The sequence below is a fragment of the Pelodiscus sinensis genome, unplaced genomic scaffold (assembly GCF_049634645.1).
Source record: "Pelodiscus sinensis isolate JC-2024 unplaced genomic scaffold, ASM4963464v1 ctg34, whole genome shotgun sequence".
In the NCBI taxonomy this organism is placed as follows: domain Eukaryota; kingdom Metazoa; phylum Chordata; order Testudines; family Trionychidae; genus Pelodiscus; species Pelodiscus sinensis.
This window is the reverse complement of record NW_027465849.1, coordinates 2338343-2362235: the sequence shown is the minus strand read 5'-3', so window position 1 is coordinate 2362235 and position 23893 is coordinate 2338343. Positions and strand designations below refer to the sequence as shown.

At 56.7% G+C, this 23893-nt stretch overlaps 1 long non-coding RNA gene across 1 annotated transcript; it reads left to right on the top strand.

Moving 5' to 3' along the window:
• Positions 1-15906: 15906 nt before the first annotated feature.
• Positions 15907-18546, top strand: LOC112544786 (uncharacterized). The gene is made up of 3 exons (XR_012898937.1): positions 15907-16038; positions 17676-17714; positions 18418-18546. It is a non-coding gene; the product is annotated as an uncharacterized LOC112544786 (long non-coding RNA).
• The last annotated feature ends 5347 nt before the right edge of the window (positions 18547-23893 follow it).

Sequence of the window (23893 nt, the reverse complement as noted above, 5' to 3'; positions counted from 1 at the left end):
GCCCTACACTGCAGACTTCTTGCACGAGAACTGTTTCATGCAGGAGTTCTTGTGCAAAAGGTCTCGTGCAAGAGCTCCTCCACCCTGCCATGTGCTTTTGCACAAGAGCGTCCATGGCAGTGTGAACGCTCTCTTGCGCAAGAAAGCTCTGATGGCCATTTTAGCCATAAAACTGTCTTGCTCACGAAGCCCCTGGTGCCCGTCCATGCTGCCTTCTTGCACAACAGCTCTTGCACCAAAGGGGTTTATTCCTCGTGGGGAGAGGAATAACTCTTGTGCAAGAAGCCCTCTTTTCTGACGCTTTACTGCAAATTTACTTGCACAAGAATTCACGTACAGTGTAGACGTGCCACAAGTTTTTCCACAAGAACAGCTGTTCTTGAGCAAAATGCCTGCACTGTAGACATGGCCTTGGTGTCACCCAGCACTGGACTTCCTGGCCAGAAGCAAGAGTTAGAGCCTCCCACTAGCCCCGCTGCCTCTCACGGGCTCCCGTCTGGCCCCAGCCCTGGGTTTTGCCCTAACGCATCCCAGCAAGGCCTCTGGCCTGCACTAGACCCATTGACATGTGGAGAATCCACCACTGCCCTGGGGCGATTGTGTCCGTGGGACTCGGACTCACAGCTGAACATGGGGCCTGATTTCTCCCAGGACTTTGGCTCTTTCCTGCCCCGGCACCAACACTGACAGCGGATGGTGACGGCTTCCCCCACAGCGACCACCCCGCTGTGGCTGATGGAGATGGAGGGTCTGGGCACATGGAGCTCTGCATTTACACACAGAGAGGAGTGAGATGGGGAGACACAAACCCCTCCCCTAGGGACCCTGGAGGGGATGGACCGAAGACAGTGACCAAGCCATTTGTCTCGTGCCATCCCTCTCCAGCCTTCCACAAACCTTGAGCAGGGACACCACTCCTACCCCCTGGCTAATACCACTCCATGGACCCAACCTCCATGACTTGATCTCACTTCCCTTTAAACTCTGTTCCAGTTCTAGCCTTCACAGCCTCCTGCAGCAAGGAGTTCCACAGGTTGACTCTTTGCTTTGTGAAGAACAACTTTCTGTTACTAGTTTGAAGCCTGCTACCCATTCCTTTCCTTTGGTGTCCTCTAGTCCTTCTTTATGGGAACTAATGAAGAACTTTTCTGTATGCACCGTCTCCACCCAACTTCTGCTGTTAGAGACCTCTATCCTGTCCCCCCTCCATCTCCTCTTTTCTAAGCTGAAAAGTCCCCGTCTCTTTAGCCTCTCTTCATATGGGACCTGTTCCCAACCCCTGATCATTTTAGTTGCCCTCCCCTCTCCCAGCCTCTCTCTTCCCCTCTCCCACCTCCTTTTCCCACTGTCCCCCAGTTTTGTTCAATAAAGACAGATTCCATTTTGGAAGACACGTTATCTTTATTTTGTACATCAAGAAGAGGGGCTAGGGAAGGGTAAGTGGAAGGAGGTGAGGGAGGAATGGGGCACGAGCCCCCGATGGGGAGGACTGGGCTGGCTCTGTGGGCTTCTGGGGGTGGAAGCTCTCCTGCAGCCCCCCAATTGCCCCCTCTCCCCAGATGGCAGCCTGCGGCAAGTGCAGCCGGGCTGATGGCCGAGTGCTGTGATGTGCCCAGTGTGGGCACTCAGGGCACTCCAAGCCAGGACTGCTTTGCAAGCGGGGAACCCCTGAGAACTGTCTGTCCGGGGTGGGGGTCGGGACCCTTTAAGCGCAGCCCTCGGCTAGCCTGATACAGCATCTCCACGCTCTAAGTCCTCCTCTGATGCCCTTCCGGCCATCCTTAACCCCGCTTCAGGGTCCACTTAATGTAGACGCGCTAGTTCGAATTAGCAAAACGCTAATTCGAACTAGTTCTAGATGCGTTAATTCGAATTAGCGCTGTAGTGTAGACATACCCTATGTTAGTATGAAATAAATTTCAAACCAAAATGTTCATTGTCTGCTCTTTTTTATCCTGTCTCAAAAAGGAAGTAGTCCTTGAAAATATTTTGATTGGCCTGGTAGTCCGTAGACTGAAACGAGTTGAGAACCACTGCTCTAGGTCCATCCCATCATACCTGATCTTCCTTCCTATTTCCTTATCTCCAAATACGACAGCCAGCTCCCTGCACATGACTCTAGCATCGGTTAAGTCCCAGTCGTCATCACAGACGGTCCCCCACTGCTGGCCGTGTAGCACTTCGACTCTCCCGGCGCAGTGACTTGAGCCATTCGCCAGCCGGAGCGGAATCTCCCCTGGAGGGGTTGAATCTAGGAACACCCAAAGGAAGAGATGCTCCAATTCCTGTGCATCAGATCCGAAAGCACACTGGGGACAGAAGTGCCTCCCTGCGATGGATCTTGTACCACGGTTGCGAGATGGAGAAGGGTTACCTGAGTAACCCACACTGGCATCTCTTCCATTGTTACAGTGTTAGGGGCTCCGTGGTAAGTTAGCTGAGGCTCCATAGTTAAGCAAGTAGTGGTTTCAGAGTCTGTCTCTGGACTCACTGGCCTAAAGTTTCAAGTGTTCATGAGCCCCAGCAGGGTCAGTCTGGCTGCAAACACGTGTCCTCCGAGCACTGGGGTATGGGGATCACCAGCAGGGCCGGCTCGAGCTATTCCTGCGCCCCGGGCAGCGGGCGCACGACGCATGCGAGGCCCCACCCCCCGGCGTGCCGAGCACCTTACAGCTGCAAACGGGAACAGCTGTCAGGGGCGCCGTGCACCTGGCCATGCGGTGCCTGAGTGCAGCTGTAAGGGGCGCCACACGGCCAGGTGCACGGAGCCCCTAACAGCTGCTATCAGGCGCCTCCCATAGGTTGCCACCCCGGGCAGCTACCGGGCTAGCCCCTCCCTTAATCTGGCCCTGATCACCAGCAACACAGGAGGGATAACACCCCCCACTCAGTCCTCTCATCCACCCCAGGCCTGCAAGAGGGCAATCACAGCTCCACTGGGTGGTTTTGCGGACTGTGACCTAGGGCCAGATCGAGTCTATAGAAAGACGGTGGCAAGCGTTGTGTGACAGCGCCGCCTAGTGACACCTGCCAGAGGACACTGAGGCTCCGTGCGGGCACAGGGTATTTGTGTGCTGCGAGAAATTCGGACCCTCCCCCCCCAGAGCCAGATGAAAATCAGCCCTTGAGATTTCACAGGGAACAGAAAATCAGCCGCAGTCCAGGGACTGACGAGCCGCGTCGAAAGGGTTTGATTTGGAAGAAAGAGCATCTCCGGGTGGCAGCCGCTTAGATCTCTGGCCCTGCTCAGGAAAGCTCCAGGCCTGCCCCCCCCCCCAGCCTCTGGCCAGGCTCAGTGTTTGTCTGGGAAGGGGAGACCCTCAGTAGGGCCAAACTTGGGAGCAGGGTCTGACCCCAGCGCCCGAGAGAGGGGAACAAACTGGGGGGGGCTCCGGGGGAGCCACAGGGCTGATCGCAGGCTGACAAAACCTGAACTCTGCTGGGAGGGGAAACTGGGCGTGTTCCCCCTTGAGACACAAGAGTGAGGGGGCAGCCGGTCACCCCCGTCCATCTGCTCCGGGCTGCTCCAGGGGGCTGGGAGCAGGGGCTGTGAGTGCCCCGGGCGGTGGCACAAGGGGCTGGAGGAGCTTGCCAGGCAGGTTGCGCCACCCCCGGCGCTCAGCTCCGGTTGGACAAAGCGCGTGGCCCCCGGGATTTCCCTGTTAGCAGGGCCCCGGCACACCCAGCGCCACGGGCTGACCGCCCCATTAGCGACCCCCCTGCCCGCCCCTCCGAGCGACTCCCTGCCTGCCCCCCAGCGACCCCCTGCCTGCCCCCCGATCGACCCCCTGCCTGCCCCCCCGAATGACTCCCTGTCTGCCCCCCGAGCGACCCCTGCCTGCTGCAGAGCTCCAGCGACCCCCTGCCTGGTGCAGAGCCCCAGCGACCCCCTGCCTGCCCCTGAGAGATCCCCTGCCTGGTGCAGAGCTCCAGTGACCCCCTGCCTGTCCCCCTGAACTACTCCCACTGGCCCCCCGAGCGACCCCCTGCCTGTTGAAGAGCCCCCAGTGACTCTCTGCTGCCCCCCTGAGCTACTCCCTGAATGCCCCAAGACACTCCCTGCCTGCTCCCCGAGTGACCCCCTGCCTTTCCCCCTGAGCTACCGTCACTGGCCCCTTGAGCTACCCTCTTCCTGCCCCCCAAGCTACCCCTTTTCTGTGCCCCAGCAACACCCTGCCTGCTGCAAAGCCCCCAGTGACCCCTCTGCCAGCCCCCAAGCTACCGCCTGCCTGCCCCTGAGCTACCCCCTACCTGCTGCAGAGCTCCCAGTGACCCCCGACTATCTCCTGAGCTACCCTCTGCCTACCCCGAGACCCTCTCCTGGCTCCCCTAAGCAACCAACTGCCTGCCCCCCGAGAAACCCCCTGCCTGCCTCAAGCTCCCACCTGCTACCCCTGAACAACCCCCTGCCTGTCCCCCTGATTTACCCCCACCAGCTCCCTGAGCGACCCCCTGCATGCCTCAAGGTACCCCCGAGTGACCCTCTGCCTCCCCCCGAGCCACCCTCTGCTTGCCCCCTGGATTACCTCCTGCCTGCCCCATGAGCTACTCCCTACCTGGCCCCAGAGTATCCATCTACGTACTCCCCTAAGCAACCGCCTGCCTGCTCCCCAAGCTACCCCCTGCCTGGCCCCTGAGCGACTCCCTACCTGCCCCCCAAGTTAGCTCCTGCATGCCCTGAGATACCCCCTTGCTGCCCTCCTGAGCAACCCCCACTTGTCCCCTGAGATACCCCCCAGGTTCCCTCTGAGTTGCCCCTTACCTGTCCCCCAGAGGTACCCTCTGCCTGTTCCTGACAGATCCTCTGCCTGGCCACTGAGAGACCCCTTGCATGGCCAGAGGTACCCCCTACTTCCCCCTCAGCTACCCCCTGCATACCCTGAGAGATCCCAAGTCTGGCCCCTGAGACCCCCTGCCTAACCCCCGAGCTACCCACTGAAGGACTCCCTGCCTACACCCTCCAACCTGCCCCTGCCTGTCCTGAGCCACCCCTTATCTGCCCCCCAAGTGACTTCCTGTCTGCTTCCCGAGTTATCTCCTGCCTGCCCTCTGAGCTATCCCCTGCCTGACCCCAGAGCAACCCCCTGCCTGCCCCCCATGCTACCCTCCCACCAGCCCCCCAGAGCTACCCCCAATGGCCCCCGAGCTACCCTACAAATTCCCCCTGAGTTGCCCCCTTCCTGCCCCCCTGAGTTACCTCCTGCATACTCCTGAGAGACCCCATGTCTGGCCCCTGAGAGACCCCCCCACCTGCCCCCCGAGCTACCCTCTGAGGGACTCCCTGCCTGCACCCCAACCTACCCCCTGCCTGCTTCCTGAGCTACCTCCTGCATGCCCCGAGTGACCCCCTGCCTGCCCCCAGAGCTACCCTCTGCCTAAACACTGAGCTACCCCTTTCCTGCCCCCCGAGTGACCCCCTGCCTGCCCCCAGACTGATCCCCAGCCTGACCCCCGAGCGACCCCCTGGCTGCCCCCTGAGTGATTCCCACTTGCCACTCCGAGCTACCCCTATTTGTCCCCCAAGCTACCCCCACATCCTCCTGAGTTGCCACCTACCTGCCCCCCTGAGCTACTCCCTTCCTGCCCCTCTGAGTGACCCCCTACCTGCCCCTTGAGCTTACCCCCTTAGTGAATCCCTACCTACACCCCAAGCAACCCCCTACCTGCCCTGTGAGCTACTCCCTATCTACTCTGAGTGATGCCCTGCCTGGCCCCAGAACTACCCCCTGTCTGCCCCCCAAATTACCTCCTGCCTGCCCCCCAAGCTAACCCCTGCCTGCCCCCTGAGCAACTTCCTCCCTACTCCCTGCCTTCCCCCTCAGCAATGTCCTGCCTGCCCCCAGGACTACCCCATGCCTGTGCCCCAAGCTACCCCCTGCCTCCCCTGAGCTACCCCCTCTGCCTGCCTCTCAGGAAACCCCTGCCTGCCCCCTGGGCTACCTCCTTCTTGTCTTCCGAGTTGCCCCCTGCCTGCCTCCAGAGTTAACCCCACCTACCCCCTGAGCTACCCCCGTCTGCCCTGTCAGTAACCCCCTGCCTGCCCCCAGAGCTACCCCTGAGCTATCCCCTGCCGGTCCCTTGAGGTAACTGTTGCCTGCCCACCTAAGTTACCCCTAAGTTACCCCTGCCTACCTCTGAGCAACCCCCTTCGCTACCCCCTTCCTGCCCCCCCAAGCTACCCTCTGCCTACTCCCGAGCTATTCCCCACACCTGCACCTTTTGCAGTTTTCCATCTTTTTTAACTCCCTCCCTCCCCCACAACCCAGGGCGCTGGGGGGTCTACTGAACTTTTCACTGAAGAACTGATCACCAGAAAAGTGGGACGGGGGAACAGGAGCCTTTGGCTGCTGAAAATTTTCCAACCCCAAAATTTGGGGCGTTTGGTTTTTTTGGTGAAAAACCAACCAGGGTCCAAGGAAGCCGATTCGGCCACAAATGGAAAAATAAATAAAACCCTTTTCTCAGCGTCTCGCTCGCCAGCCATAAAAGGGCTGGATGTAAAGCTCCCAGCAGGCCCTGGCGCAGGCGTCATTAAGGACGTGTGGTTCCCTCAGAGCCACTGGTGGGTTATCGTACAGCCCGGTCCCTGCCCTAACAACCGGCCATGGGTGAGAAGCCGAAACAGGCTATTCGAGAGGGGACGTCTCTTTCCGCCAGACAGGCTGTAGCCCGGCCAGCAGGTAGCAGCTCGGTGCAGGGATCCCCGGGGAGGCTCTGGCCTGGGCTGGGCAGGTCCCTTCTGGCCTTTCCCTGTACGACCATGATGATAAACTGCCCTGGACCCCCCATGAGAGCAGATCAAACGCAGAGAGTGAGAACGAGGCGGGTTAACGTGTGAGTGAGTCTGGAAATCCCACAGTGAAGCGTGTGACACGCCGCTGCCCCGCTGGGCTGCTCCTTGTGGTCAGGCCGGGGAGAGCTCACTGCTGGGGGAGGTGTCTGCACAGGGGGCTCTGCAGATGTTCAGGGCGCTGCTGGCTCATCCAGCGCTTCCCTCCTGCAAGCCAGGGCAGGAGGACACAGTCTCACCCGTGGGTCTGGCCCAGGGAAGCCCCAGAGCCGCGGCACCTGGGAGACTCCCAGAGGGAGTCTGGGCCGGACTCGCTCGACAGATATTGCTGTCCCCATGCCAGCTGCCAAGTGACTCTTCCCTTCCCCCTGCAGGAACAGCCCCCGAGCGCCCGGATTTCACCCACGGGAACATCGCCCGCCTGGAACTGGCCGTCGTGGTCCTGCTCATCCTGGGGCTGATCCTGGCTGAGGAATATTACAGCCGCCCAAGGGGGGGTGCCGTAGGTGAGATAACCCCTCCCTCTGTGCCCTTTGCTGCCCCCCAGGGTAACATGGATCCCACTAACCCACCATCCTTCTGTGCCCCCAGGAGCCTGGATCCAGCCATGAAGAGAAGAGAATCTCTTCAGTGGACAAGACATTCCTGGCACAAAGCCCCTCTGCCCCCAAAGCCCCCTGTCCTGGAGAGCCCCACCCCCGCCACTGCCAACCTCACAGACACACCCCAGGATTGAAGCTCTGCTCCCTGCTGGGTGCATTGGGTTCCCCCAGGATCAGTCCCTGGAAGTTGCTGGTGTCTTACTCCCTGGCCCAGTTGGGCCGGTCTCTGCCCCGGATGGACTGAGGGGTTTGGCTCCAAGTAACCTGCCCATCCACAGGCGCTTCCATTGGCTGCAGTCGCCAGTCAATGGGAGCAGAGGGGTGGGGCTGGGGGTGGGAGCGGGGGCGGGAGGGGGGCAGAGCAGTTCACCCTACCTCACATTTTCCCAAACGGTGGCTGGGTAGTTAAATCCCCCAGTACCACCTGGGACCATCTCCCAGCCCCCAGCTGGGTCCTCATCCCACAGGATCCCAGCCCCCTTGTACCCTGGGAACTGAACGACTTGTCCATGTCTGTTGGCTGTATCCATATTGCAAGGCCTAAAGCCTACGGCCTTCATCAGCAGCCAGGTGAAATAGCAGCACCTTCCCCACCCCCCCTTTCTCCCATATCCCCGGGCTCCACTTGTCTTTATGGTTTGGGTCTGTCTCTTTGATTAGTTCTGACTGTTCTGCAATCGCTGTCGCTAGGTGTGAATTAAGGAGGGGGGGGGTAGATTTGGTTAGAGAATCTTGTCAGAATTGGTTGGTAAATTCGTGGTATAAGGGTTGGTGAAGGTGGAGCCGAGAGGGGCTCACGTTTCACTCTGTAAACCGGGGTCCAAGAGGAAGTTAAAGCCAACCTCAGAGCTCCACACTCTGCCAGTCACTCTGTAGAAACGAGTCCCCCAGGTGGACCTGGTCCTGACCGGGAGGAGGTGGGCGTGGGCAACCCTCCGGCCAGGGCCTGCGTCGCCCTAAGTCATTTGGGGGTCAAACTGGCCGGTTGAAGGAGCAGCCGAGGCCCGTGTACTGCACCGCAGTCTGGTTCCACCTGCCTGACCTTCTCGCCCCGACTGCCCCCTCTCTGCTGGGCACGATGCCGTATCACCTCAGAGCGTGGGAGTGGATACTCCAGTGGGGAGGGGATACTCCATCCCATTCGATGCCCTCGACCGTTCCACCCTCCCAGGAGTGACTCCTTCTGCAGGAGGTGCAGTTGCTCCTGTCTCTAGATACAGAGGAGGAAACTCCCCAGGAGTAATGGGGTGAGGGATTTATTCACCGTCTTTCCGAACTGCGAAAGTCAAAGGTGGCCTCAGGCCCTTCTTCGACCTGTGAGAACTCAAGATCCAGATCTTACCGTGTAGGAGGACTTCTTGAACAGACGGACAAACGCTCTCCAATCTATCATAGATTCTCTTGGGGTATGTCTACACTACCCCGCTAGTTCGAACTAGCGGGGTAATGTATGCATACCGCACTTGCTAATGAAGCCCGGGATTTGAATTTCCCGGGCTTCATTAGCATAAGCGGGGAGCCGCCATTTTTAAATCCCCGCTGCTTCGAACCCCGTGTAGCGCGGCTACACGGGGCTCGAACTAGGTAGTTCGGACTAGGGTGCCTATTCCGAACTACCGTTACTCCTCGTTTCACGAGGAGTAACGGTAGTTCGGAATAGGACCCTAGTCCGAACTACCTAGTTCGAGCCCCGTGTAGCCGCGCTACACGGGGTTCGAAGCAGCGGGGATTTAAAAATGGCGGCTCCCCGCTTATGCTAATGAAGCCCGGGAAATTCAAATCCCGGGCTTCATTAGCAAGTGCGGTATGCATACATTACCCCGCTAGTTCGAACTAGCGGGGTAGTGTAGACATACCCTTGTTTCTCTCTCTCTATGGGTATGTCTACACTACAGCGCTAATTCGAACTAGTGCATCCAGACTTAAAAACTAGTTTGAATTAGCCTTTTGCTAATTCGAACTAGCATGTCCACACTGAGTGCACCCTGAACCGAGGTTAAGGATGGCCGGAAGCAGTGCCGGCAGAACATCAGATTAGGACTTAGAGCGTGGAGCTGCTGCCTCAGGCTAGCCGAGGGCTGTGCTTAAAGGGATCCAACCCCCATCCCGGACAGACAGTTCTCAGGGGTTCCCCGCTTGCAAAGCAGTCCTGGCTTGGAGTGCCCTGAGTGCCCACACTGGGCACATCACAGCACTCGGCCATCAGCCCGACCGCACTTGCCGCAGGCTGCCATCCGGGGGGGTGTCAATCGGGTGGCTGCAGGAGAGTTTCCACCCCGAGGAGCCCGCAGAGCCACCCCAGTCCTCCCCATCGGGGGCTCGTACCCCATTCCTCCCTCACCTCCTTCCACTTACCCCTCCCTAGCCCCCCCTTCCTGATGTACAAAATAAAGGACAGGTGTGTTCAAAAATAGAAACTGTCTTTATTGAACAGAACTCGGGGAGACTGGGAAAAGGAGGTGGGAGAGGGGAAGAGAGAGGGTGGGAGAGGGGAGGGCAACTAAAATGATCAGGGGTTTGAACGGGTTCCATATTAAGAGAGGCTAGAGTCTGGGACTTTTCTGCTTAGAAAAGAGGAGACTGAGGGGGGATATGATAGAGGTCTATAAAAGCACGAGTGGTGTGGAGAGGGTGCATAAAGAAAAGTTCTTCATTAGTTCCCATAATAGAAGGACTAGAGGACACCAAATGAAATGAATGGGTAGCAGGCTTCAAACTAAGAAGAGAAAGTTGTTCTTCACAAAGCAAATAGTCAACCTGTGGAACTCCTTGCTGCAAGAGGCTTTGAAGGCTAGAACTAGAACAGTTTAAAGAGAAGTGAGATAAAGTCATGGAGGGTGGGTCCATGGAGTGCTATTAGCCAGGGGTAGAAATCGTGTCCCTGCCCTCTGTTTGTGGAAGGCTGGAGATGGATGGCACGAGAGAAATGGCTTGGTTATTGTCTTCGGTCCATCCCCTACAGAGAATCTAGTGTTGGCCGCTGTAGGCAGACAGGCTACTGGGCTAGATGGACCTTTGGACTGACCCAGTACGGTCATTCTAAGTTCAGGGTTCAGGGTCGGGGGCCTCACTGGACCACCTTGATTTTCATTCAATTCTGCCCCTGGGTGGCCAGGCTGGCAGCTATCCTGCCCTAGATGGCCACTTTCCTGTGTCTAGTGCAGAGGTCATGGATGAGGTCCACGATCTCCGCACTAGATCAGGCAGGCGCCCGCCTCTTGCAGCCCCGGGAAGAGGCGGAGGGCTGGGTGGCAGCGGGTGGCTGGCTCGTACCTTGCCAGGTGCAGGGTCTGCTGGCTGTGTGCTGGCAGGCTTGCACCTGGCATGGGCACCATAGCCAGCCCATGCCCCTTTAAGGGCTCCGGGGCCGGGAGGTGGGCAGAAGAGTTTCCCTGGTGGTGCCCAGAGTGGCCACCAGGGCAAGCTGGTGAGGGCTAGCCTCCCACTAGTTCGAATTAAGTGGCTACACAGCCCTTAATGGGAATTAGTTAATTCGAACTAGGCGTTCGTCCTCGTAGAATGAGGTTTACCAGGTTCGAATTAAGTGCTCCGCTAGTTCGAATTAAGATCGAACTAGCGGTTCAAGTATGTCGCCCCTATCAAAGTTAATTCGAAGTAACTGTAGACATACCCCTTGCTCCCCCAGCTCCCTTTCCCCCAGCCCCTCCAGCCCTGTTCTCCAGCCGCCCTGTCCCCCAGCAACCCTTTTCCCCCAGCCCCCCTGCCCTATCCCCCAGCCCACCTGTTCCCCCAGCTCCTCCTGCCCTGTTCCCCAGCCTCCCTATTCCCCCAGCCCCTCTGTTCCCCGAGCCCCTCCAGGCCTGTCCCCCAGCCTCCCTGTTCCCCCAGCACAGCCAACCCAGTTCCCCGTCTCCCCTGCCCTGTCTCCCACCCCCCAGCCTCCGTTCCCCAAGCACCTCCAGCCCTGTTCCCCAGCCTCACTCTTCCCCCAGCCCCTCCTACTGTCCCCTAGCCTCCCTATTCCCCCAGACTCCCGTGCCCTGTCCCCCAGTTCCCCCAGCCCCCCTGCCATCTCCCCCAGCCCCTCCTGCCCTATTCCCCAGCCTCCCTGTTCCCCCACCCCCCCTTCTCTCTTCCCCACCCCGCATTCCCCCACCCCTCCTGCCGTCCCCCAGCCCCCCTGCCCTGTTCCCCCAGCCCGTCTGTTCCCCCAACCCCACGTGCCCTGTCCCCCACCACCTGTTCCCCCAGCCCGTCTGTTCCCCCACCCCCTACTGCCTTATCCTCCAGCCTCCCTGTTCCCCCAGTCCCCCCAGCCCCTGTTCCCCAAGCCCGCCCTGCCCTCTCCCCCAGCCCGCATTCACCCAGCCCTTTGTGCCCTGTTCCCCTGACTCCTGTTCCCCCAGCCCCCGTTCCCTCAGCCCGCCCTGCCCTCTCCCCCAGCTCCTCTGTTCCCCCAGCCCCACCTCCCCTGTTCAGCAGTCTCCCTGTTCCCCCAGCCCCACCTGCCCTGTTCCCCAGCCTCCCTGTTACCCCAGCCCCCCAGCCTCCGTTCCCCCAGCCCGCCCTGCCCTCTCCCCCAGCCCGCATTTCCCCTGCCCTTTCTGCCCTGTCCCGCAGCCTCCCTGTTCCCCCAACCCCACGTGCCCAGTCCCCCAGCCCCTCTGTTCCCCCAACCCCTCCTGCCCTATCCCCCAGCCTCCCTGTTCCCCCAGCCCCTCCTGCCCTGTTCCCCAGCCTCCCTATTCCCCCAGCCTTGCCAGCCCACATTCCCCCAGCCCCTTCTGACCTGTCCCTCAGCCCCCATACCCGCAGCCCCCCTGCTCCCCCAGCCTCACCTGCCCTGTTCCCCAGCCTCCCTGTTCCGCTAGGCCCCCTCCCCTGTCGCCCAAACTCCCTGTTCCCCCAGCCCTGTCCCCCAGCCCACTTGTTCCCCCAGCCTCCTGTCCCCCCAACCCCTCTGCCCTGTTCCCCAGGCTCCCTGTTCCCCAGCCCCACCTGCCCTGTTCCCCAGCCTCCCCTGCCCTGTCTCCCACCCCCCAGCCCCTCCAGCTCCCGTTCCCCCAGCCCCCTGCCCTGTCCCTCAGCCTCCCTGTTCCCCCAGCCCAGCCAGCCCTCGTTCCCCCAGCCCCCTCTGCCTCTATTCCCCAGGGAGCCCTGCGGGAGAGCTTCCACCCTGAGGAGCGCTAACAGTCTCCCTGGTCTGCCCCACTGGGGGCTTGTGCCCCATTCCTCCCTCTCATCCTTCCACTTACCCTTCCCTAGCCCCCCCCCTTCCAGATGTCAAATAAAAGACACGTATTTTCAAAAATAACAACTCTCTTTATTCAACACAACTGGGGAGGGGGAATAAAACTGTGGGGAGACGGGGGAAAGGATGTGGGAGAGGGCAGGAGAGAGAGTGGGAGAGGGGAGGGGGAAAACTGGGAGGAGGGAGTTGGAAAGGGGAAGCAAGGGGAAGAAGGGAGAGGGGAAACTCAGCACTCAGGGCTGGGGGTCTCGCCGGGCCAACTGCCTCCCAGCACGGCGAGGGAAGGGGCCTTGGCGTCCCTGGAGGGATGGGGAGGAGGGTGCGGAGGTTAATGTTGGGGGTGTGGAGATTGAGGAGGAAGAAGTAGAAGGGGCGGCAGGAGTGGGAGGAGGACAGTAGTTGGGGGGGGCAGCAGGCGCAGGACCGGCACAGGGCACCATGCTCTGCAGCAAGGCCTGCAGGTGACAGTTCCTCGTGCAGTCCCCCGTAAGCTGCTCCCGGCGGAGCTGCAGGTCTTCCCACAGCCAGGCCTCCACGGTGCAGTGCAGGGCTCGCAGGGCCCCCAGGAGAGGAGAGGAGTTTTTCTGGTTAGGCCCAGACTGGCCACCAGGGGGAACTGGGAGGGCTGGAGGCCCCTTAATTGGAAATAAGTGTCTACACAGCACTTATTTCTAATTAGCTGGTTCGAATTAGGTGCTATTCCTCATAGAATGAGGTTTACCGAATTGGAAATAAGGGCTCTGCTATTTCGAATGTATTTCGAAATAGTGGTTTGTATGTGTAGACAGCTATTAAAGTTAATTCGAAATAACGTCTGTAGTGTAGACATACCCGTGGGGAGTGACAGACTGCACGGAGCCCCACCTTTATGCTGTCTTGAAAGGGGCCTTTAAATTCACTAATAGTTTTGGAAAGCCCTGGTCTCTGTGCTGTCTGTCTGTCTGTCTATCAATTGCAGGCTCTCTGCAGCTGAGACCTTTCAAGTCTCTGCTGAAGCACTAGTCTAGAGAGGAGGCCTAGTTGTTTCTTCCATCTGTGGAGCTGTCTCTCTGCTGGTTCCAAGGTCTGGGAGCTGAGATAGCTGCGGGGTCTCCGCCTCAGGGGGAACTCGCTCTGCGGATGCTCTTGCTTCTTGTACCAATTGTGTTTGCAGTTCTGGTTGGGAAGGGGGAGGGTTCCTCTTTTTCACATCCCATTTTGCAGTGTTCACAACCCACCTCCCCTTCACCTGCCCATGGGGAGACTTCCCCTGTTCCTGCTCTTGCGGCCGCTCTGGGTTGGGGTCTCTCCAATGAAAGCTCCGGAGCCATTTCTCCATCATAAGAAAACTGACCCTCTTACATGGGGCCTCATTCCAAGACCAGTGAGGTCAGTGGAGTTTTTCCATTGGCACGGAGGGGCTTTGGATCAGGCCCTGTCCAGGCTACGTTGTCTGAGCCAACAGCAGGGCCCAGCTCTCTCCCCAGGGTGCCAGCAGCTCAGCCTGAGCATCAGCCCCCAAGTCACTCTGGGTGCTTCAGTGCTGTGAGCTTTAAAAAAAAGGGACTATTAAAAAAATTGTCAAACGTTTTCATTTGCTCAAAGTTTCTATTTGTTTTTCCAGAGGAAAAAAAATAAAATTGTTTTTGGGGACAGGGGTTGTAAAAATCAAATTGGAAAATTAAAAAACCCGAACATTTTCATTTAAACAAACAACTTTTCAGAGATTTGTTTAAAAAAAAAATCAGGTGTGGGATTCCCCTTCTCTCCTGTTAACAATTTCCTACCAAGAGATGGGAAAAAATGGGGAGGAATATTTTTCACAAAAGGATTTGAAACAGGGATTTCAGCAATATTACAGACCATATTCGCCCTTTTTCACCAGCTGTCTTTTAGGCTCTGCTTATAATAGGTCGTGTCACACACAGCTCCTCTTACGTGAGCCTCTGAGCTCTGCCGGCCCCCCGCGCCCCGTCTACCTGCTCTGTAAATGTTGTCTCCAGCCCAGGGGTGCAATGCGCCCAGCCTCCATCCCAGGACAATCTGCTTCTGCATCAATGACGCTAATAAACTTGCTCTGCAAAATTGCTCTGTGTGTGCTCCTGACACATTTCCCTTTGAGGCCCTCTGCTGCTTGGCTTCCCCCAGAGGCGTTAATGCCTGTTCACAAGACTCCCTCTCGTTCCTCTGGCCTTTTGCCCTGGTTCCCCCACTGGCTTTAATCCCCCTGATTCCAGCTCCCACCAGCTCAGAGGTCACTTCTGGATGCTCTTTCTCAGCTCCCTTGTGTCCTTCCCCATCTGGCCGGGCCCTGGGGACAGCAGCCTCCTCAGGAGCCCAGCACAGGGAGTGGGGCAGTCAGGGCAGAGAAGATGAAGCAGAGAAACCAGAAAAGTCCGGTGGTTGCTGATGTTTGGGAGTGAAATTCACCTCACTGTGGGGGGTCCCCCATGAGTCTCAGGCCTCATCTATGCCTCAAATCCAGAGCCAGCCCTACTCACCAGGGACTGGAGACATAGGCTATGTCTACACTGAAGCCTTTTGTACAAAAGGTCTTGCGCAAGAGCACATCCACCTTGCCATGCGCTTTTCCGCAAGAGATGTGCTTTTGCACAAAAGTGCCCATGGCAGGGTGCACGCCCTCTTGCAAAGGAAAGCTCTGGTGGCCATCCTAGCCATAGGAGTTCCTTGTGCAAGAAACCCCTGCAGCCTGTCCACACTGCCTTCTTGCACGAGAGGGATTTTTCCTCATATGGGGCGTCAGAGGTCTTGTGCAAGGAGCCCTGTTTTCTGACACTGTACTGTAAGTTTAGTTGCGCAAGAACGCGTGCGCAGTGTAGACGCTCCACACATTTTTGCACAAGAACGACTGGTTTTGCGCAGAAAGTCTGCAGTGTAGACATAGCCATAAGGTTTGGGATCCTCCAACTTCCCAGGCCCCCCAGTCACCCAGCGACCTTTCCCCCTGGCCCAGCTGTGCCCTTAGCCAGAGGGCTGCCGTGGGCCCAGGCAGTGAGACGAGACCAGACATTTCCTCAGTGATCCGTTCAGACACAAACAAGCAAACCAGGCCCCTTCGGTTCTCAGTCCTGCAGCCCGAAATAGAGACGCTGTGGCCAGTGTGGGGAAGGGGAGCCGAGCGGGGCAGGAAATGGGAGCCGTGACGAATATCAGACCTGAGAAAGGAGCAGAGCAGGTCAAGAGAGGTTGCAGCTTCTCTGCAGAGCCCAGGGGGCCTGGGAGCAGGAAGAGGAGCCGCTGGAGCCTCCGACTCTGGGGAGCAGGCGGGATCGGTGCAGAGGATGGCCAGGGCAGAGGGGCTGGGTGGGATCTGGGTGCCACTGTGGATTGGGCCCTGCTGACCCCATCCGGAGGGGACACTGTGGAGCTGTTTCCATCCTGATTGGTTCCTCCCACCACGCCAATGCTCCTGTCTCTGTGCCTCCTGCTTCCTGGTGAGTGTGCGGGAATCCTGGGCTAATGTGCTGGGGTTGGGGGGACACAGAACCGAGAGCAGCCCCTGGCCCAGGGAGTTGGCAAATCCCCTCTAGCAGCAGAGGGAGCCGCGCTGTTGGAGGAGTGGGACTGTCCCAACCCAGGCCAGGACCAGCACTCGGGACTGGGCTAAGATGGTACCAGCAGTCGGCCCAGGCTGGGGTGACAGTCCCGGCTTCACTGAGTTTCAGGCCAGGAGGGACCATTGGCCCATCCAGTGAGACCCCCTGACAGCCCAGAGCAGAGACCTTCCCCCAGCTCCCTGCACCGAGCCCGGTCACTTGTAGGGTTCCCAGGTGTCCAGTTTTGAACCAGATAGTCCAGCATTTGAGCTTTCTGTTCGGGACACAAATGGAGAAAATAGAACTGTCCGGTGTTTTCTCAATCAGATGTGATGTAGATTGTGATGTAATGTCAAGTGTGTCTGGTATGTTTGTTGAATCCATCTGGCAACCCTAGGTGCAGGATCCAGTATCACCCCCTGCACCTGCTCCCTGCCCCCTCGTTACACAGCCCAGGGGCCCGTCAGTCCGACTGCCCTGCGGTGCCCTGGGAGCTCATGGCCAGTTACTGTCCCTGGGGCCCTAAATCCTTCCCCGGGTCCCTGCTTCCCCACCCAGGCCCCAGGCTGCAGGGCGGCAGCGTTCCCTGTGAGGAGCTGGGACCTGGCACTTGATTGGATCCCACCCCTGCGGTGTCCCTGGGCCCAGCTCCCCACGCCAGGCCCTTGGGGTCAGGTCGGGCTGGGCTCAGATGCGCCTGGGGTGTCAGCGCAGCCTGGAGGCAGAGAGCAGAGAGGCCGTTGCCACTGGAGGGTGGGGGGTGTTCGGGGTCCAGTCCCAGGGCTTCCTGTTACCGATGGGCCAGAGACACTGAGCCAGGCTGGGCTCCAGTCTGGATTCCTCCAGAATTCAGGGGGTCTGGCTGGAGCTCAAGGTCAGACTCATTATCGGGCTGGGCCCAAATATTACAGCTTGGATCCCTGCCCAGAGCTGGTTTATTTTAGTTTTGATTTTATTTGGGGGGAGGCGGAGAATGGGACTGAGAACTGGGCCTCTGTTCCAGGCTTGTCGTGTCCCTCTGCCTGTCCGTAGCGCGTTCCCTGCTGCAGGCTGCGCTGGGGCGGTGAGGGGCTGAGCTCGGCTGACAGGGCCAGGGATGAACGTAGCTACTGCTGGGCTGTGAGCAGAGCCCTGGGCAGAGATGCTCAGGGCTGATCCCTGGGCCATGGGAACCCTCCAGGCTGCCCTCATGGGAGTCACTGGCCCAGAAGGTACCTGGGAGTCAGGGCTCTGCACAGAGCCTGGCCCAGCCACACAGAGCAGGCAGGGTGCCCTGGTGGGATGGGCGGGGCTGGAACCGGACCCCAGACTCCTCTGTGTTGAAGAGGGAGGGGCCCTGGCTCTCAGGTGCCAGGTGTGAATCTCATTTAGTGCAGGAGGCGTGTGACACTCAGACCCACCCATCCCTACAGGGGGCGCTGTCCCCTTAGTAGCGGGATCCTGGGGGAGCAGGGCCCCCATCAGCTGCTCAGGGCGTCTCTCCGCAGGGGAGATTCCAGGCCGGCACTGACCCCACGTCCCCTTTCTGTTCCCAGCGCTGAGCCCCAGCAGCCAGGAGATCTGCTCAGCTCCCGGTGAGTCCGTCCGTCTGTCTGTCTGTAGCTAGCCCGCCGAGGGTCTTTACCCTTCAGGCTGCTCCTCGGTGTGGTGCCTGCAAGTTCTGAGCTGGGTCCCATCGCTCTGCTGGTTGCCGGGATTAGCGGATCAGCACCCAGTTGCTACTCCAGGACCTTCCCAGAGTCTGGGCCTGGAACTGCCCCCAGAGCCCCTGAAGCAGCTGGGAGGTGAGAGCGGCACAGCAGAGGGAGGATGCTAGAGCAGATGCCGGAGCTCAGGGCTCTGGTACAGATGCAGCTCCTTGGCTGTCAGCTGGTGAGCTCCACAGAGCAGTGACTGGCCTTCATCACAGGGGCTGCAGGGGCTGGCTGAGCTGTTGTCCAGACCCTAGACAGCCCCCGTCAGTCATTGCTGGCACTCACTGTCCCAGGTGGGTCAGTGGGTGCCCGCACCAGGGCTACATGTCGTAGGTCACTGCGCAGCGCCAGGCAAGGGGAGCCCAGCCCACCCAGCCCCTGGGCTCTTCTGCAGCCCCAGTGACCCTAGGGAATGAAGCCCCCAGGCCCTGAGAGAGCTCGCACCCCGTCTGCCTAGCTGGGCTGGGATCAGAGCCTCCATCAGAGACACGGCCCAGGCCCCTGCCATTTACCTCCTGCCCCACTGACAGCACCAGGCACCAGCAACACCCCACTGAGAGCTCTGACCCCTTCCCCTTCCCAGGAACTCTCCGTGCCCCCATCCTCTACCTGAGCCAGACGTCAGCCCGGCTGGAGGACTCCGTGCAGCTCAAGTGCTCCGTGTTCTCCCAGAACCTGGCCGCCCGCGTCATCTTCTGCAAGGACGGGGAGGAAGTTTCATCTCAGACAGTCTCTGTGGGAAAATTCATCTACGACTTTAACCATGTGATGTCCAGGAGCAGCTCTGGGAACTACTCCTGCGGGTACGAGATCAAGGACAGTGAAAACCAGGTGACCAGATCCCAGCTCAGCCCTGCCCAACCCCTCAGCATCTCTGGTAAGGGGTGGTGTGTGTGTGTGTGTGGGTGTGTGGGTGTGTGTGTGTGTGTGTGATCCTATCAGCTCAGCTCTTCACCTGGGCTTAAGCAGGAGATTTTACATGATCCACAAATCAAAAAGGAGTCGTATAAAAAGTGGAAACTAGGTCAGATTACAAGGGATGAATATAAACAAATAATGCAAGTATGTAGGGGCAAGATTAGAAAGGAAAAGGCACAAAATGAGCTCAAACTAGCTGGAGACATAAAGGGTAACAAAAAACAGTCACACATTGATGAGAAGCACAAGGAAGACCAATGGACAGGGTAGACCCATTGCTCAGGGAAGAGGGGAAAACAATAACAGAAAATGTGGAAAGGGCAGAGATGCTTAACGACTTCTTTGTTTCAGTTTTCACCAAGAAGACTGATGGTGACCGGATGCCTAACATGGTGAATGCTAGTGGGAATGGGGTAACTTTTAGAAGTTAAAATAGGAAAAGAACAAGTTAAAAATTACTTAGAGACATTAGGTGTCTTCAAGTCACCAGAAACGCATTCTAGAGCAGTGTTTCTCAACCGGTGGAACGAGTACCCTTAGGGGAGTATGTCAACACAACTGAAATTTGGAGAAAAAAGAAGTTTTGTTTTAAGTTTTTAGAGCGCTTTATTATTTTTGTACTTTTTACTTCCAAATATTTAATGGCCCACCCAACTATGATTAAGTTTTTTAAACAAACCTGTTGTAATGGTAGAAAAAAATTGTGTGTGTCTGAAAACTGTAGGTACTGGGGGTACTTATAATTTTTTTCTTTGAAAAAGGGGTACTTTTTAAAGAAAGGTTGAGAAACACTGTCCTAGAACACTCAGGGAGCTGCAGAGGAGATGTTTGAGCCATTAGTTATCATTTTGGAAAAGTCATGGAAGTTGGGAGAAATTCCAGAAGACTGGAAAAGGGCAAATCTAGTGCCCATCTATAAAAAGGGAAATAAGAAGAACCCAGGAAACTACAGACCAGTCAGTTTAATTTCTGTGACAGGAAAGATAATGGAGCAAATAAGGAAGTCATCTGCAAACATCTGGGCTGTGTCTAGATTGGCAAGTTTTTCCGGAAAAGCAGCCGCTTTTGCTGAAAAACTTGCCAGCTGTCTACACTGGCCGCTTGAATTTGTGCAAGAACACTGATGATCTAATGTACGATTGTCAGTGTTCTTCTGCAAATACTATGCTGCTCCCGTGAGGGCAAAAGCCCTTTTCTGGAAATGCTTTTGCGAAAAAAGGGCCAGTGTAGACAGCTGAAAACTGTTTTGCACAAAAAAGCCCCGATGGCAAAAATGACAATTGGGGCTTTCTTGCGCAAAACCGCGTCTAGATTGGCATAGACGCTTTTCCACAAAAAATGCTTTTGCGGAAAAGCGTCCGTGCCAATCTAGACGCTCTTTTCCGCAAATGCTTTTAACGGAAAAACTTTTCCGTTAAAAGCATTTGCGGAAAATCATGCCACTCTAGACGTAGCCCTGGAAGGTAATAATCATAGACTCATAATAGACTTTAAGGTCAGAAGGGACCATTATGATCATCTAGTCTGACCCCCTGCACAGTGCAGGCCACAGAATCTCACCCACCCCTCCCAGAATAATCCTCTCCCCTATATCTCAGATATTGAAACCTTCAAATACTCTGAAGGCCCCAAGATGCTCATGCTGGAAGGGCATAGCAAGTGAGGTTCCGTAGGGGTCTGTTTTGGGTCAAGTTCTGTTCAGTATCTTCATCAACAATTTAGATGATGGCACAGAGAGTACCATTATGATGTTTGCAAATGATACTAAGCTGGGAAGGATGGCAAGTGCTTTGGCGGATCGGGTTATAATTCAAAATGATTTGGACAAACTGGAGAAATGGTCTGAAGTAAACAAGACAAAGTTTAAAAAGGACAAATGCAAAGTGTATTCCCACTTAGGAAGGAACAATCTGTTTCACACACACAGAATAGGAAGCGACTGTCTAGGAAGGAGTCCTGCAGAAAGGGATCTAGGGGTCATCATGGATCACAATCTAAACATGAGTCAATAATGTGACACTGTTGCAAAAAAAAAAAAAAAAAAAAAAGCAAACGTGATTCTGGCCTGCATTCACAGGAGTGTTGTGAACAAGACATGCATGAGAAGTCATTCTTCCGCTCTACTCTGTGCTCATTAGCCTCAGATGGAGGATTGTGTTCAGTTCTGGGCACCTCATTTAAAGAAAGTTGTGGAGAAATTGGAGAAGGTCCAGAGAAGGGCAACAAAAATGGTTAAAGGCCTAGAAAACATGAGCTATGAGGGAAGATGAAAGAATTGGGCTTGTTTAGTTTGGAAAGGACTGAGAGGGAACATGATAGCAATTTTCAAGTACCTAAAAGGGTGTTACAAGGGGGGAGAAAAATTGTTTTCCTTGGCCTCTGATGGCAGGACAAGAAGCAAGGGGCTTAAACTGCAGTAAGGGAGGTTTAGGTTGGACATTAGGAAAAACTTCCTTAATGTCAGGGGGTGCATCTACATTTCAGGGCTTAACTTGAAATAAGCTATGCAAATTGAGCTACATCAGTTGCATCTCTTATTTTGAAATAGAGCTCTCTTCCTCCAACTTCCCTTGTTCCTCGTACAATGAGGGTTGCAGGAGTCGGAGTAAGAAGTCCTGCAGCTTGACAGTATTTTGACACTATTTTGGAATAACTGCCTGCCGTGTAGCCACGGACTAAGTTATTTTGGAATAGCGCTAGTTATTTCCAAATAGTGTTGCAGGGTAGACATACCAGGGTGGTTAAACACTGGAATAAGTTGCCTAGGGAGGTTGTGGAATCTCTGTCATTAGAGATATTCAAGAGCAGGTTGGATAGACATCTGTCGGGGATGGTCTAGACCATGGCTTCCCAAACTAGGGTGTGTGAAGAAATTCCAGGGGTGGTGCAAAGCGTCCTGGCCCCCCTCCTCCCCCATTATGTTTTGCTGCTATTTTGGAGGGGGGGGTCGTGAGGGTTTTTCAAAAATCAACAAGGGGAATATGATGCTGAGAAGTTTGGGTACCACTGGTGCAGATGGTGCTTAGTCCTACCGTGAGGGCAGGGGACTGGACTTAATGATCTCCCAAGGTCCTTTCCAATTCTAGTGTTCTTTGATTCTATGTTTCTGTAAGGTGATAGGTTACAGCCAGCATGGATTTGTAAAGAACGAGTCCTGTCCAACCAATCTGATCGCTTTCTTTGACAGGATAACAAGTCTTGTGGGTAAGGGAGAAGCGGTGGACGTGGTAAACCTAGACATTAGTAAAGCATTTCATACAGTCTCACATGACCTTCTTATCAATACACTGAGGAAAATCTAAAATATTTCAGGAAAGCAGAGTAAAGATGAAGATATTGACCAGAACCAGACCCAAAACAGACCCCTGCGGAGCCCCACTTGTTATGCTTCCTACTTCCAGGAGAAAAGTAAATACAACAAATCATTTAGTCAAAATCTAGTTTTCTATCGAAAAGTCTTGATTTAAAATCCCCAGCTGGCCATGTTGCATGTGTCCCTTCCGCCTGGTCCCTTGCCAGACAGGCTGTAGCCCGGCCAGCAGGTAGCAACTCAGTGCAGGGATCCCTGGGGGAGGCTCTGGCCTGGGCTGAGCAGATGCTCTGACTAGATGGGCCCGTTGGTGCCTTCTGGCCTTTGAATGTACGAGCACGAACATAAACTGCCCTGAACCCTCGTGAGAGCAGAGTAAGTGGAGAGAGAATGAGGCAGGTTAACGTGTGAGGCCAAAAATAACATTGTGTGTGCGGGTTAGTCAATCCCACATCACAGGGTGTGACACCCCCCACCCCGCTGGACTGCTCGCTCAGGGTCAGGCTGGGCAGAGCTCACTGCTGGGGGGGAGGGGAAAGTGTCTGCACAGGGGACTCTGCAGATGCTCAAGGCGCTGTCAGCTCATCCTGTGGTTCCCTCCAGCAAGCCAGGGTAGCAAGACGCTGTCTCCCCAGTGGGTCTGGCCCAGAGAAGCCCCAGAGCCGCGGCACCTGGGAGACTCCCAGAGCGGGTCTGGGCTGGACCTGCCGGATGGGGGTTGTTGTCTCTGCTCCCAAGGCAGCGCCAGCTGTTGCTGTCCCCATGCCGGCCGCCAAGTGACTCTTCCCTTCCCCCAGCAGGAACAGCCCCCGAGCGCCCGGATTTCACCCACGGGAACATCGCCCGCCTGGAACTGGCCGTCGTGGTCCTGCTCGTCCTGGGGCTGATCCTGGCTGAGGAATATTACAGCCGCCCAAGGGGGGGTGCTGTAGGTGAGGTGACCCCCCCCACTTCTGTGCCCCTTGCTGCCCCCCAGGGTAACATCCCACTAACCCCCCATCCCTCTGTGCCCCAGGAGCCTGGATCCAGCCGTGCAGAGAAGAGAATCTCTCCAGTGGACAAGACACTGCTGGCACAAAGCCCCTCTGCCCCCAAAGCCCCCCTGCCTTGGAGAGCCCCACCCCCGCCACTGCCGACCTCACAGACACACCCCAGGATTGAAGCCCTGCTCCCTGCTGGTTGCATTGGGTTCCCCCAGGATCAGTCCCTGGAAGCTGCTGGCGTCTTACTCCCTGGCCCAGTTGGGCCGGTCTCTGCCCCGGATGGACTGAGGGGTTTGGCTTCAAGTAACCTGCCCATCCACAGGCTCTTCCATTGGCTGCAGTCGCCAGCCAATGGGAGCAGAGGGGTGGGGCTGAGGGGCGGGGCAGAGCAGGTCACCCTACCTCGCATTTTCCCAAACGGTGTCCCCAGTACCACCTGGGACCATCGCCCAGCCCCCAGCTGGGTCCTCATCCCACAGGATCCCAGCCCCCTTGCACCCTGGGAACTGTACGACTGTGCCCATGTCTGTTGGCTGTAGCCATATTGCAAAGCCTAAAGCCTACGGCCTTCGTCTGCAGCCTGATTGAAAATGGCGATCGGGGCTTTTTTGCGGAAAATCGCGTCTAGATTGGCCATGGACGCTTTTCTGCAAAAAGTGTTTTTGCGGAGAAGCGTCTGTGCCAATCTAGACGCGCTTTTCTGAAAATGCTTTTAACGGAAAACTTTTCCATTAAAAGCATTTCCGGAAAATCATGCCAGTGTAGACGTAGCCCTTGTGTTTGCTGAAGCAAACACTGGCGTATAGAAAGGAAAACTGTCAGGACCAGGACAGTTGAGTGTTTTATCA